General features: G+C 60.6%; 1 long non-coding RNA gene across 1 annotated transcript; it reads right to left on the bottom strand.

Moving 5' to 3' along the window:
* Nucleotides 1–1,735: 1,735 nt before the first annotated feature.
* LOC119255822 (uncharacterized) lies at nucleotides 1,736–11,384 on the bottom strand. Its single transcript, XR_005127551.2, has 3 exons — nucleotides 11,133–11,384; nucleotides 7,441–7,511; nucleotides 1,736–3,872 (listed from the first exon to the last, which is right to left on the bottom strand). It is a non-coding gene; the product is annotated as an uncharacterized LOC119255822 (long non-coding RNA).
* Between the last annotated feature and the right edge of the window lie 2,010 nt (nucleotides 11,385–13,394).

Genomic DNA, 13,394 nt, shown 5'->3' with positions numbered 1-13,394 from the left:
TCAGGTTCTGGTCTCGGGGCACCCCCTTTCCAGGTTTTTCACTCTTGTCCTCCATCAATTCTTCCAAGGTAGGAAACTCAATTTGAGACATGTTTGTAATTGCAGTTTGGCAGAAGTGTGTTCTTTTTTTCTTTTGACTCATTCATTCATCACTGCTAATAAAAGGGGAGTACCCTGCCCCAGTCTCTGCAGCTTGGCCTGACTCCAAGCCCTAACCACCAACCACAGAACAGACTCAGGGATGTCAAAGTCTGGGCCACAGTGTATTGCACTGCACCATGATGTGCAATGAGATACATTATATATGGAGCCGAGAGCCTTCATTTTTCTCAGAATGTATTTTGAATAACAGCTGCTTGTTAGTGTTTTCAATAGGATCCATGTCAGGATCTGCAGGTAAATGACGTTTTAGTCCTGCCTTTATTTTTTTTTTAACAGATTTATTTACTTATGAATACAAGAGCTGGGGTGCAGGCCAGAGGTGGGGGGTGGGGTAAGGGGATTCAACAGAGACAGAGTGGGGAACAGGACAGGTGGACTGACTGAAATCCACTGCTGAGGGGAGCAGCCGGGAGACAGGAGAGGTCTGTGGCACCCTGTGGGTCACCTTCCTGGCTGGGGGTGGAACTGGGGCTCCAGAGGCTGCAATGGCTGCACAGTGTGGTGCTTAACCCCTGTACCACCAGGGAGGTCCCTAGTCATGCTTTTATATCAGTTTCAGGTAAGGGGATTTTTAAGAATAATTAAAAAAAAATCTTTCCCAGAAATTCAAACAACCTTGTTTTCCATTTTAATGACTAGCGGATAATTTAGGGTCACAGTATTTTGGGCGAGGAGGAGACATTTGTCTGCATCTCAGTGTTTATTTGCGGACTGTTCCGCCATCGCCTGCGCCCGTGGGGGCGTGGCCTCTGGGAGCCCTTGCGCGCCCAGCCCCGCCCAGCGCACCTGGCTGCACCTGCGCCGCTACCGCGCGTGCGCGCTCACCGAGGCCGGGCCCCTGGCCCTGCTGGCCCCGGACTCGGGGTGAGGTTCTGACTGGGGTGAGCTTGGTCCTTCAGGAACCCCGTGGGGGTGCCACTACACTTGACCTGGGGAGCCGGGGGACGCTGGAGCAGACAGGTGAGGCCGAGGGAGGGAAGGCGCGAGGGCTCAGGGAGGCCTCAGCGCGGCGGGCTGGGTGTGGAGAACTGGGGATCATTTTGGGGCCCGGCAGGACGCAGTGGTCCGGTTCCCTCCTGCAGGTTACCCCGCTGCTTCCCGAGGCGTTTGCTCCCGACTGTGGCTCGCGAGGGCGCCCTGGCGGGTCCTGGGCCCTCCATTCCCCTGCCGGCCTGTGCATTTTCATCCCCGCGGTTTTCAATGCAGTTTGGGGGACGGGTTTTCTACTTTCTTGGGGCCCTATCCCCCTCCCGCCCCAGGTCCAGCAGGCAGGAGGCCAAGCCACGTCCCACTCTTCCGGGGTGCAGGCTCTGACCAGTGGACTGCGTGGCGCCTGGGGCTCTGCTTTTCTCACGGAGTCTGAGATGCAGCCCGTGCTGGTCCTGGGCCACATCTGAGGGCTGAGCCTTCACTTACCTATTGTGCAGCTGATGTGGTCATTCAGAGCCTGGAAGGGGAATTTCAAACCTGGAAACTGCCTCATGAGGCGACTTTAGATTTTTCCTTGAATGGAATTCGGGTTTTCCTAACCTCGAGTGACCAGGAGCCACAAGGCTGCCGCACTCTGGCTGCACGTCCCTGAGTTTCTAAAATGGGTTATTATTAACTGACTCAGAGTAGTGAAAGCAGTAACCCTCTGTATCACTAAAGGACCCACCTGAGAGATATAGCAGGTACAGCTGGCCACTATCACCAATGGGGTGTGCAAAGTTCTTCATGGGGAATAATCTGAGACACTGAAGGGCCCTTTCCTGAGCTCATGAGATCTTTTCTCTGTGACACCTTGGCACCTGTGTGCCAAGAAAATTCCTATTTCAGGGGCTGCATCAGCCACAGTGACTCATTCACCTGGGAACTTGGCATTTTGTAAAAAATCCATGTTGCCTCTTAACCGTTCTAATGTGTTAAACTTTTGTTACTTAATCCCCTGTTATGAGGAGAAGTTGGGCTCCTCAGGGAAGGAGAAAGGAATTGCATTTACTGAGCACATGCTGGAGGTGACCTGAGGCCCTGTAGTGCACACATGACTGAAGTGAGTGATCGCCATTAATGACACTGTAGAGATGTTACTCCTATTCGTGGTGGAGAACCCCTAATGTTGGACCTGGCTCTGGTTATTCCCAGAGGTGTTTTTCCTTTCTCATTACTTTGTTGGAGTCTTAGCACCCAAATAATTGACAATGCTTCTAGCTTCCTAGGGATGGCAAGCCTGCCTGGAAATCATTCCAAGACCGCAATTCCACAAAAGTGGAACGCTCTATGTTGCTGCCACCATCTGTCTTATTGACTGTGGAATCTCTGCTACCATCATCAGGATCTGAGCTCCAGGAGGAGACAGAAAATGACAATGTTCCATTGGCCGGACCCTGGGGATGGTTATAAATGTGAGTTGATTTGGAACACAGGAATTTCATTCTATACTGTCCTATTCTTTTTTGTGGTTTGTTTTTTAGTAAGGCCAATGACCTAGGCAGAGAAAGGATATTCAGTTATTTCAAATCTTTGATGAAATGTCATGGCTCCATTTGTCACTTGGCCTTTTTTCTTCCATAGGTATATACAGCTTTCAGAACTCTTGTATTGGAAAGCTTGAAGGGTCTGGACTGTCAATGAGTGTCCTATTGTCTCTCTTTTTTAATCAAAGCAATATAAAGCTTGTGAGTTAAGCAGAATACATTTCTAAATTTAAAAATAAAAAAGGACAAAATGTGTTTGTTTGGATTTATGAACAAGAAGGAGCCTGGGTTTAGGCTAGAAACCCAACCCCCCTCACTAACATCAGTGAGGTGACCTTGAAATTCACTCATTGAGTCTGCTCTGCCCAAGCGAGCCAGACTGGCAGGAAGGCCATAGTTTCACCCTTAAAGTAGTTTTTCTATAACCACAACAGAATGATTTACTTTGAAAATAATTTGACTGGTTCCTTTTCCTCTGCCAAGGATCGGGGATATATGTGCACCGGTGAGTTTTCACGAGCTAGAGTTGACTGGTTCTGATTCTCAGAGAGAGCTGTGTACATTCTAGGAAATTTCAACGGTAGATGAATATAAAATGACCTATGGCCAGTGATGATCTTTCATCCACAGAGAAACTCTCTTATGAGTTAGTTGACTCTCTTCTTGATGATTTCCATTATTTTGAATTGTGATCTAGAACACCCGTGTATAAGGGCAGTTTGTATCCATGTACAGTTTCAGAATCACAACGTGAACCCCCATAAACTGGGGGAAGAAACATACTATCACATGTCATCATCTTCTTCTCTGAGGTCACGCCAATAGGTGACCTTTACAATAACAATTCCCCAGGCTTTTCACGACAGGTTCTCACATAATGGTGTATTATGAAACGTAGCATGAAAACCTGATTTTCATTTTGTCTGGTATGTGAAATAGAAATCAATCCTCTTTGGTTCATTTTCTATGGAGACTCTTTCAACAAGATGTGGGCGAGGTGATCCCCAGGATTGGCTGCAACGAGAGCCTCCTGCTGTCACTGCTGTATCGTGCTCCACTGGACGCCAAGACCATTCTTGTCCACATGCACACTAGGTGAGTTCATTCCTATTTTCTATCCATGCTGGAATAACACTATCTCGAGAATTTTATATTCCACTTTCTTGACTGATCACGGTCACATTTGATATATCTGAGAGGCAGAGTGGATTGCTTCCTGGGGTTTTCATTGAGATGGCTTCCAATCAATTCTTCCTGTACATAAAGAGCCAGGGGACATTTTTATGAATCAAGATTTCTTTTTAATGTTTATTTATGTATGACCATAAGAACTGAGATGCAGGGCAGAGATGTGTGTGTGCGCGCGCCCCGGGACCACACCCCGCAAAACGGAGCCGCAGACCGGAAGGCTCCGCAGACCCCCACCCCCTCCGGCCCCGCGGGCGCACGCTCCGGGGGACCAGGAGCATGGACGGCGCCCACCTCCCCTGCTCCCTCGGCCTCTCACCCCTCCCGCCCCAGCGTCTCCTCCGGGGCTGCGCACCTGTGGTGGCTGCGGCGCCAGCTCTGCAGAACCCCGAGTGGGTCTGGTTGGGGAGGGTGAGTCCTCGCAGGGACCCCGCGAGCGGCGGGAGGGGCCGTGACAGGGGCAGCGGACGCGGGTGGTGATGGAGGCGCCCGGGGTGCGTGCGTATGGGCTGCTTGCGCGGGAGGCGCGGAGGCTCTAGCGCGGGGGTCTCCGAGCTGGGTTCCTGGGCGGGGTCTGTCTGTGGCCCAGGGTGCCCTCACTTGCCTCTGGGCCCCGGGGGGGAGGAGGAGGCATCCCAGCCCCAGTTCCCAGCGCGTCTGCGCACCCCGGTGACCTGCTGCTAACATGCGCCCCCGCCGGGTTTGCACCTGTCCCTGCCAAGTGTGTGTGCGTCGAGTGCACGCAGGGCCTTCCCAGACCGTGGGGTCAGGGTCCATGGCCCGGAGCGCGAAGCCAGCTGTGGGCGGGTGACCCGACTATCCCCGCGACGGCCCCCTCCGCGCCCATGCTGCCTCCTCGGGAGAACCTATTTGCTGTTTCCCGGGAACCACGACCGCCCTCGCCCCTGCGGCCGACCTATCGCCCCGCCCCGGCCCGCCCCGGCCCGCCCCGGCCCGCTGACTCCACTCCAGGCTCGGTCCTTCCCTGCCCTCTGGGCAATGCGCCACTGAGACCCGCTTGGCCGGGACCTCTATAAGCCCCGACGGGCTGTCCACGCAGCAGAACAAGCCACAGCAAACACGGAGGCGGAGCTGAAGGGGCAGCACCTGCCGTCAGGCCCGCGGAGTGGCCATTTCTCTCGGCGGGTGCGGGTCGGGCCAGCGGTGGCCAAGCCTTGGCTCCACAGGTGTCCCCTCTGTGATGTCCCCCAGGCCGAGGGAGGGTGTGCCCGGCCCTTCCGCTCGGGGACCCGCCCCCGGGAGCTAGCTGAGCCCCTCCTGCCCGCACCCCCGTCCCTACTTCCCTGGCTCAGCCTTTTCCTTTTTATCAAGAGAATCGAAGGCCTCGGCCGAGCCCCCCCGCACTTTAGACTCATGGCTGCTGGGAGGCAGTTTCCTGTGCCCATTTGGCTGGAGGACCTGGCTGGCCGCTTTCCTGCGGGGAGGGGGAGTTTGGCTGTGCGGAACAGCCGGGGCGAGCGCAGCTGAGGCGTCCGGGCGGGTCTGGCGCGCGGGCTCCCATCCCCCCCGGGACTGTCCGGCAGCGGGACGGGGGCGCTGCTCCCGCGGCCCCCGCTGGAGTCAGCTCCGGGAAGAGCCGCGTCAGGGGGCAGCGGGCAGGCGACAGGAAATGCTACCGGATACTGAGGCGCCCCAGCGTGTGGGACGCTGGCACGCGCCCCGGGCTGTCTGCTGGGGTGCGGGGGTGTCACTGCAGACTGTTCCAAGCTGCTCTCGGCCATTTCATCAACGCAACCGACGTGCCTGGAACAGCCGCTTCAAGCAAAAGCGGCTGTTTCTCGCGTATCCACGTGGCCGTGTCCCTCTCCGCCAACGTGACCCGCGTCCCTCGATGGGCGCAGCCTCGGCCGAGCTTTCTTGGTCACCCGGAAATGTTTTTCACGGCAGGTTCCTTTAACCTGTCCCTGCGTGGCCCCTGCGCCCACGCGCACCACCCCCGACCTCCTCAGGGCCCCCTCTCTCCCCTCCCTGCCTGATGAGTCTCAAGCGCATGACACCCCTAGGCATCTGTGGGCGCGCCTGGAGGTGACCCCAGGAGAGCAGGAGGCTGCGTCTCTGGCACCTGAAGGTGTAGAGCCTCGGGCCGACCCGACGCTCGCGCTGCTGGAGCCCGAGCGCGCCCAGACGCCGCTGCCCGGCGACGGTAGGGACTGGGAGAAGCTGAGTGCACCGGCCCGGGACTGGGGGGCCGTGGAGACGGCGGCCCCCGACGATGATGGCAAGGAGAAAGGTGAGGGGGCCGCGGGGCATGAAGATGGCGGCGTCCCCCTACGGTTCAGTGCGCAAACATTGTGGGGGCCGTGTCGGGCGGCTTAGCTGTGGAAGGAGTCACCCCAAACCCAGTGGCTTCAAGCAGCGCCCTGCTCCTGCCTCTGCTGGCCATCGGGGCCCAGGCCCCTGGCCCTCGTGCCGCGGGGTGCACGGCGGGGTTCCCGACACCCTTGGCAGCGTCCTGGCGGAGCTCACCCGCGGCTCCAGCCAGGAGCGCCCCGCCCCCTCGCGCCCTTGCCGCTGCTGCCTTGTGGGAGGGACCAGAGCCCCGAGCGCTGGGCTGGAGACGGGCAGCCGGACGGGCCGCAGTGCAGGGACGTGGCCTGAACGCGGGGGGTGGGCCGCGGGGCATCCGCGGGCAGCGAGGTGCGGGCCACGCCCCCAGAGCCGCCCACGCCGCGGGGTCCCCGGGAGACGGCGGTGGGCACGGAGGGGCGGGGTCTGCGGCTACCCGAGGTCGTGGTTTGCCCGCTGGGAACCCCGGGGCGTCTGAGAGAGGAACGGGCTCCCTTGTTTCAGACTCTGGCCGGGCGGCCCTGCTGGGCCCATTTCAGCCTCCCCGAAAGTGGGTCGACGTCTGGGAGTTTTGGGGTTTGCTTTTGCGGGTGGTGGTGTCCTGGTGTCTGCGGGACGCTGCGGCCAGAGGCCGCCCCCCACGAGGGCAGCGCCGTTTGAGCCGCGCGGGGGTGGCGGGGTGCATCTCAGGCGGGGCGTGAGCTTGGGGTGTCAGGCTCTGGCTGTGGGGAGTCTCCGGGAGCCGGGAGGCCCCCGCATCGCCAAGGTGTCCCGAAGCCTCTTTCAACCACTCCGGTGTGCTGGGGGCGCGGCGCGGCCCCGAGGGGCTGTCCCTGGAGGTGAGGGGCAGACAGAGGACACCCAGGCCCCCCGCCCCCGCACTCCTCCCAGCCTGAAACTTGCAGGGGTGCAGCAGGGGAGGGTGGGGCTGAGCACCGCCAGCCGCCTGGTCACTGACGGCCTCTCTCTGTGCCCCCAGACCTGCCTGCTCTGGACGCAGCGTTCCCCCAGGCCTGCTGCTCCGTGGAGGAAGACACCAGGCCCAGCCCGGCCTGAGGACTCCCAGGTAAGGGGGCTTCCTCCCCTCCGCAGACGCCCCGCCCTGGCAACCCCACCCCGGCTGCCCAGGAGGCCACCACGGGACAGGATGCCGGCTCCGGTCACCCGTGGCTGATGCACTGGCCTCTTCCGTCCCCTGCAGCCCTCACGCATGAGGCCACAGCACAGTAGCGCCCCTCACCCTGCGCCCAGCAGTACCTCGCCCATCACCACCACCTGTCTGTCCACTCCCCCATCCCCTCACCCCAACCTCGTGCTCGGCCTGTACCCCCAGTGTGGATCCAGTTTGTCCTTCCTCAGCTGTCCACTTGTCGAGGGCCTGCGTTGAGGGATCACGTCCTAGAGAGAGGGAGGGGTTACTCTTAGCTGCCATGTATCGGTTGCAGTTTTTTATTCATCCTGATGATGGATTTTGTTGCTAGAAAACCCATTTTTGCCTTAATTTACCATGTTATCCTTTCCTTTTTGGTTCATGTGTAAGCGTTTGACTAGTTTACTCTTTCTTTTCCCAAAGACATAGCTTCAGGATGGATTTATATCCATTTCCCTCCAGCTTTGCGATTTGTTTCCATTAGGTCTTGGGTTTGAAAAAAATTGTTTCTACTCTTCTTGTCAATGTTTAGGTTGAATTCTTTGTGTTCTCTTACTACAAATTATCCAGTAGTTGAACCAGCCTTGGCAGCTTCCTAAAGTTGGATGCCCCGTGTTTTTTTAAAATAGTCATTTTCTTGAATTCTGGCTCTGTGAAGGGACTGTGGCCTCTCCGCTGCTTTCCTAAGCTTTCTGGTAATCACGACCAGTGTGTGTGTGTGTGTGTGTGTGTGTGTGTGTATCTCGTGGACATTTTAGGCCGATTTTCTGTTTATAGAATTCCAAATTCAGCTTATTACACTCAGCGCGCCTTATTTTGCCTTGCCCTTGTCCCGACCCCACGAAGGTTAAGGGAAAACCTGCGAGAATGAGTCTGTTTTTCTAGTTTTTGCTCTCTGAGCTCAGCAGCTATGACTGGAGATGGAAACTAGAGCGTCGCTCTGCCGAGAACATGGGATTCACGCCAGAAAACCCCAAATAAATGGTGAAACTGAGTCCCTTCATGTCGCTTGACCAGGATTCCAAGGCCTTTTCCTGGTTCGCCAGAGAAATGAGGACATGCAACTCTGAAATAGGGGGGTTCTCTCGCCCTCGCACTCCTGGGGAGTGCACCCCAACAAGAAGAGGCATCTAAAGGGAAAGGACACAAACCTGATGGACAAACCTGAATGGGGTCGCTGTAGCCCCGCCCCACCCCTCCCCACCCCGCCCTACCCCTCCCCTCCCCTCCCCGTCCCACTCCACTCCACCCCGCCCGCCCCACTCCGCTCCACCCCGCCCCGCAGCACGGCGCCACCTGGTGGCAGGCAGGGACGGTCCATCTGGTCGACCTGGCTGTGCGGCTGCTGGGCATGAGCCAGCCAACTGGTCGACCTCAACAGGGCACAGCAGCAGCCATAGCCCCTCCTCCCCACTGTGTGCCATTGGGGAGGAGGGGCCCAGGACCCTGGCGGCCCCGTCTGGAACCCAGACGGGGCCACCTGCGCCCGGGACTCGGGCGTGCACAACACTGCTCCTGAGGGGCGTTCCTAGTGATCGGGAGGGAGAGGGATGCCCCGGTACTAAAAGCCCAGCCGAGAGGCAGGTAGAGAGGAGCTGCAGGTGCGGACCCATTAAGAGCTGCATCCGACCCTACTAGCAAGCTTGTGCCAAACTTGGATTCTCCTCCCACTGAGCATATATAGTTCCCTTGCCTTAGGGGTGAACCAACCGTTCATGAACACTGGGGAGCCCCTCACAGAGCACCCCCCCAACACTGTAACAGGGCTGAAGCCCAAACCACCCAGGCAGGGCCCCTTCCAGGATGGAGCAACCCCAAGGTGCACAGCTCCACAGGGAAGAAGCACTGAGAGCCAAACCACAGGGGCACAGCTGAGGGCCAACCTCTGCCCCAGCCTCCCAGAGCCCATGGAAGCCCCACAGGCACACCCAGACCCTGGAACCAGCCCCCAACATCTCCAAGGCCCCATGATGGCCACCACTGTCTAGAGCACAGAGTCCCCACTGAGGGCACAGACAGGATGGGGAGCACACACAGGCTTCCACAACCAAGGGAGAGGAGCTGCCAGCAACCATGGCAACAGAAGAGCACACATTTAAGGCCAGAAAACCAGGGCACACCCCCATCTCTGCCACCCACTGACCAACACACCCCCAGTCACTGTGAAGGAGGACCCCACCCTCAGGCACTGCTTGGGGAGGGAAGCAGCCATCTTGGACAGCCCCACTTCTGGTGGCAATTATCACTGCAGCAAGGTGAGCCACCTACACACAGGCACCTTCCTTGGCCAGCTTTAGAACTGTACACCTCCATGATAGGGCACACTCAACCCCCATGAGCCAAGTTATCTACCAGAGGTCAGAGGGACTGACCTGCTCCAGCCACAAGCTCCACCACTTTAGGGTCCAGCCTGGGGGGGGCTCTCCACTCACAACCAGCCCCACAGGGTACAAAGGCACCAAGCCCCCTACAAGCAGCCTCATTGCAGGGACAGCATTGCCAGCAACCACATTATCAGTCTGATGCCCAGAAGCCATATGCAAGCAGTGGCCACCACAGACCCCCCCACAGGGCCAGGGGTGGATAGGGCACAGCTTAATGACAGACAATCCCAGGGCCTGCACAGAGAGCACCCACCTCTTATGTTGCTACCCCAACCCAATAGAAAGGCCCCCAAGGTGGCACCTCTGGAACAACCCCATGTGCTGGGGGCATCAGCTCTAATTCAAAGTGACCCAAACTGAGAATATTGGAGTGCGTCCCCCAATGACCCACAACTCAGGACTCCCCCAACTACAACCAGGGGCATGTCCAAGGACCCAGGGGGAGCAGGTACTGGGCACCAGCCCAACAGGCCTAGGCCCTCCCACACTAAGGGTGTAGACTACCATCAGTGGTAAGACCATAAAGAGCCATACAAACCCTTCACCTCCCAGGTGAGAAGGTCAGTGACACCTTCTGTGCACTCTCAGCCACAGACACCTAAGCATTTTCAGGAAGCACTTGAGGGGCACCACAAGGCTCTGCATGCTAGAGAGCAGATGATAGTCAAAAAGCAGGTACTGGAAGGAATCGGGCCTTCTAACCAAAATACATGGTCGGCAAAGACCGGGAAGCAGCCAGGCTTGCCAGATGAGGGGAGATAATCGCATAAAAGTATAAACCACCCCATGCACAGGATTCAGGGGTTTCCGAGGCCGCCACCCACAGGGGCGGGTAGCGAGCGTCCGAGGGAGGCACCCCTACCTACCACCGCACATTGCTGCGGGGACCAGGGGACATCAACTCCAAGAGCAGCGGGCGTACAGGAATGCACCGCCAGCAAGAAGCGCAGCACCTACGGGCAGGGGCACGGACTTTCTCGGAAAAACATGGGCACCGCAACGCCAGCGACGGGCGAGATGGTATGGGGGACCCCAGACATGCCCACCTTCTCGCGACCCTGCCCCAGATTCGCAGCCGGGGGAGCACAGCTTCACGCACAGCGCCATAGGAACTCCAGCAGACTGGCTCCCCACTTTTGGAGCGCTCTTGCGGGAACACGACCCCATACCCTGCGGCGCATCTTACTGGGGGCCCGGCCCCAGCCCGCGCGGTGAGAGGGTGACTTTCCACAGCTAGTAGATATGGGCTGCTGCGCAACCCCTTGGAGAACTGATAGGCCGGGGCCTGAACATGGACGAAGACCTTTCACTACGGGCCGCCAGAACCCGTTCTTCAGGTACCCGGAGGTGAAAACACCAGGAGCGATGTGTCTAGCAGCGCGGACGACACAGGGGCATCGGCGCCAACAGCTGGGAAGCCTCAGGGGGCTTTTTCTGCGCGCTGGGCAGCGCGCCCAGTGAGCCGAGGCCCGCACAGCGCCGTACCTTTGCGGCTGCCTCCCGTGGAGAGCGCGTTCTTTTTCCTTATTTCTTAAGGCAGGATCTCGCTTGGATGGGCACGACCTCATCCCGTAGGTTTGTAAAAGAAACCGCCCGCGTGGGGCCGATAGGCAAACTTCGCGCGCTGGCGAGACACTCGAGGCCCCGGGAGCTCCACCTAGGGAGAGCAGCCACCAATATTCTGGTGGTAAAAAGCGCCGGTTTGGGGCCAAAAAAATCTCGGCGCCCAGGAGCGGGGCTGAGCCGCAGGCCCCCGCGGGCCCCTGGAGCAACGGCCCGGCCCCCGGCCCACGCGCGCGACCCCTTCCCCGCCGCCCGGGGCGCGCCGGGGCCTCTGGTCGACCTCGGGGCAGTGCGGGGAGGAGCGGGTCGCTCCTGCGGGGCCTTCCAGCTTTGGCCGTACAGGAGGGGGCCTCTTCGTGCCGGGGGCGCTGCCGGCCCGGTTCCCCGCCGCGGCCCTCCCCGAGGGCGGCTCCAGCCCGACCCCGCCGGAAACCCGCGTCTTGCAGCTCCAGGATCCAGCCCCGGACTCGCGGCTCCGCCCCGGCCCCCGGCTTTAGCGCGCGGCGCCGACCCCAGCTCGCGGCCCCGGGGTCTGGCCTCTCCGCGGGCTTGGGCCTGAAGCTCGCAACTTGCGGCTCCCGCCCCAGACCCCGCGCCCGCCCGCGGCCCCTGCTTTCGGCCCCCGCGACAGCCCACCTCGCACCGGGTTCTCAACCCGGCTTAGCCTCCTCCGCCCCACCCGCGGCTCCAGGTTGGCGACTCGGGCCCCCTCGGCTGTCCCGGCTCCGGTTCCAGGTCGCCCAAGCTCGCGGACCCCGCCCCTGTCCCCGCGACTAGTGTAAACAGCGGCTGCACCTCCGACTTTCGGGCACGGTAGGTGCAGGAGCGGGGCTGAACCCGGGTCGTTTCATACCCCACTGAGCACCACCGCAGCGCTCCCTCCCCCGGAGCGGGACGCGGCAGTCGGGCCAAAGTAGATGCAGCCGCAGCCTCCCCCGGGGGACCCAGCCGGCAGATGTGCGCTCGGCGCTGGGCAGCGTCCAGCGGGCTGCGGTGGTCTCCGGGCGGGCTGGGGTCCTGGACGGGCTGGGGGTGCTGTGCTCTCGGAGGTCCCAGGCTCCGGGGTACCGGGCGGGCTGGGCGTTCCGTGGACAAGGCGTCCCAGGCGGGTGGAGGTCCTGGGCTCCCAGCGGGCTGTTGAACCTAGGTGGGCTGGGGGTCCCGGCGGGCTGCGATAGAAGGCGCGGACCCCGCGGAGAGCTGGTCCACCCGTGCATCACGTAGCCCCAACCCGTCTCGGCGAGCGCGCTGACCGCCTCCCCTGTAAACCTGCATTCGCAATCTCCCGGTGTCGGACGCTGCGCGCACAGCCCATCCAACCGGCTCGTCCTGCCCGTGCGCTCCGGCCTCCCGGAACCGCGCGCCGGGCGCCGCAGCCAAATCCGCTCCCTTCGCGGGTGGGCGTTCGGGCGGCGGGCGCCGACTATGCGGTCTCACCGCCCGCCTGGCTCCGCTTCGCGCGTGGCTCTATTGGGTCCCGGCGGCCGCGCTCCCGGGGAGACACCGAGATTGGGCGGGCGAGACGAGGCGGTGGGGTTGGCACGCGTGCACCAGCACGAGCCACGCAAGGACGCGGGACGCGGGAAACGATCCAATGGCCCCGGGCCCTGGGAAGCGGGGGCGGAGGCGACCAGGGAGTCCGGTGCCTGCCTAGGGGCTGAGGGAGCAGGTGTTGCCCAGAGGTCAGGCCTCCTGCCGAGCGGCCCGCCGGTGGTGGCCTCGGGCCCTACCCTGGGGGTCACTCCACCCACGCGGCCACCTTCGCGCGCGCGCGCCTCTGGGGACAGGGCCGCCCTACGCGCCCTCCGCTCCCGCCGACGTCTGCTCGGCTCGGCTGGGGTGATGCCAGGAGCCCTCCATGACGCTGAACCCCGCAGCTGCGTGCACGGTCCTGGGGCTGTTCCGCGGCGGAGCGGCGCATTTGGGCCCTCCCAGCGGGCTCAGGATCGGTGGGGAATGTGCGCGCGCCGCCCGCCCCAGCACGCCGTGTCAGAGGCGAAGGAGCCCCGCGCGCCTGCGTTGGGAGGGCCTGGGGGGTTCCGCATCAACTACAGGCTGGAAGGGGGAGAAAGGGTGACTGTGGGCCGCCACGTGCACGTCTGTGTTGGCGTTTGTCTGCCGGGTTGACCTGCGCAGACCCAAAGGTCTCGATGTGAGAAAAACACCCCGGTAAGGAGCTTCAAG

This window comes from Talpa occidentalis, unplaced genomic scaffold, assembly GCF_014898055.3.
Source record: "Talpa occidentalis isolate TD23 unplaced genomic scaffold, MPIMG_talOcc4v2.1 talOcc4.3, whole genome shotgun sequence".
NCBI classification, from domain to species: domain Eukaryota; kingdom Metazoa; phylum Chordata; class Mammalia; order Eulipotyphla; family Talpidae; genus Talpa; species Talpa occidentalis.
Note: the sequence above shows the minus strand (reverse complement) of the source record. Positions and strands in the feature narration are given on the sequence as shown.